The sequence below is a fragment of the Chrysochloris asiatica genome, unplaced genomic scaffold (assembly GCF_000296735.1).
Source record: "Chrysochloris asiatica unplaced genomic scaffold, ChrAsi1.0 scaffold00624, whole genome shotgun sequence".
In the NCBI taxonomy this organism is placed as follows: Eukaryota; Metazoa; Chordata; class Mammalia; order Afrosoricida; family Chrysochloridae; genus Chrysochloris; species Chrysochloris asiatica.
In genome coordinates, this window is record NW_006409142.1 from 76,701 (window position 1) to 78,334 (window position 1,634).

At 35.5% G+C, this 1,634-nt stretch overlaps 1 protein-coding gene across 1 annotated transcript in view; it reads right to left on the reverse strand.

Moving 5' to 3' along the window:
• The window catches only part of LOC102830346 (NUT family member 1-like), a gene marked incomplete at its 3' end in the record, with an annotated part of 80,984 nt that overhangs the window by 64,272 nt on the left and 15,078 nt on the right, over positions 1-1,634 (reverse strand). The window lies entirely within an intron of this gene.

Consider the following 1,634-nt stretch of genomic DNA (forward strand, 5'->3'; position numbering starts at 1 on the left):
TCATTGTACCAGTACCAAGCTGTTTAGACCACTATAGCCGTGTAGTAAATTTTGAAGTCGGGAAGTGACAGGCCTCCAACCTTATTCTTCTTAAGCAGTGCTTTGCTTATCCTGGGTCTCTTTCCTTTCCATATAAAGTTTGGAATTGCTTTTAACATCTCAGAAGAATGTTGTTGGAATCTGGAATGGGATTACATTATATATGTAAATTGTTTTGGGCAGTATTGACATTTTCACAATGTTAAGACTTCCTATCCAGGAGCATGGTACATTCTTCCATTCTTGTAGGTCTCTTTTGGTTTCTTGTAGTAGTGTTTTGTAGTTTTCTTTATATAAGTCCTTTGTTTCTCTGGTTACATGTATTCGTAGATATTTCATCCTTAGTGTATCTAATGCTTTTCTAATGTCCTTTTCAATGCTGTCGTTTTGGTATAGAGAAATCCATCTGATTTTTGTATGTTTGATTGTAGGTTGATCTTCTATCCTGCCACTTTACTGAATCTTCCTATGAGGTCTAGTGGCTTTTTCACTGAATCTTGGGGTTTTCTAAGTATAGGGTCATATCATCTGCAAACAGAGAGTTTTACTTCCTCTTTGCCACTTTGGATGCCTTTAATTTCCTGTCTTGCCGAATAGCTCTTGCTAAGACTTCCAGCACAATACTGAATAGGAGTGATGACAAAGGGCATCCTTGTCTGGTTCCTGTTCACAGAGGGAAGGCTTTCAGTTTCTCTCCATTGAGAATAATGTAGGCTGTTGGTTTTGTATATATGCTTTTAATTGTGTTGAGGAATTTCCCTCAAATTCCTACTTTGTTGAGTTTTTTTTTGTTTGTTTTTTTTAATCAGGAATGAATGTTGAATTTTGTCAAATGTCTTCTTCATCAATTGATATGATCTTGTGGTTCTTTTCTTTTTGTCTTATTTGTATGGTGGATAATGTTGATCAGTTTTCTAATATTGAACCATCCTTGCATCCCTGATATGAATCCCATTTGATCATTATGTATTATCTTTTTGATGTATTGCTGGATTCTGTTGGCTTAGCTTATGTTGAGAATTTTTGCATCTATGTTCATGAAGGATATTGATCTATTATAGTTTTCTTTCTTCGTGATGTCCTTCTTCCCTGGTTTTGGTATTAGTGTTATGCTTACTTCATAAAATGTATTAGGAAGTTTTCCTCCTCCTGTATTTTCAAGAGTAATTTGAGTAGAATTGGTGACAGCTCTTGCCTGAATGTTTGGTAGAACTCACCAGTGAAGCCATCTAGCCCTGGACTTTTGTTAGTTGGGAGTTTTTGATGACCTGATCAAGTGTTTCTTTTGTTATGGGTCTGTTCAGGTTTTCTTCTTCACTCTGTGTAAGTTTAGGTAGGTTGTGTTTGCCTAAAAATATAGTCATCTCTTCTATGTTTTCAAATGTATTGGATTACAACTCTTCATAGTATTCTGTTATTATGATTTCCTTTGGTTTCACTGTGACATTGCCAATGTGGATTCTGATGCATGTTATTTGTGTCTTCTCCCTCTTTTCTTTTGTTAGGTTTGTCAATGGTCTGTCGATTTTGTGAATCCTTTCAAAGAACCAGCTTCTTGTCCTGTTCTTTGTTTCTATAGTTTTTCTGTTTTCTAT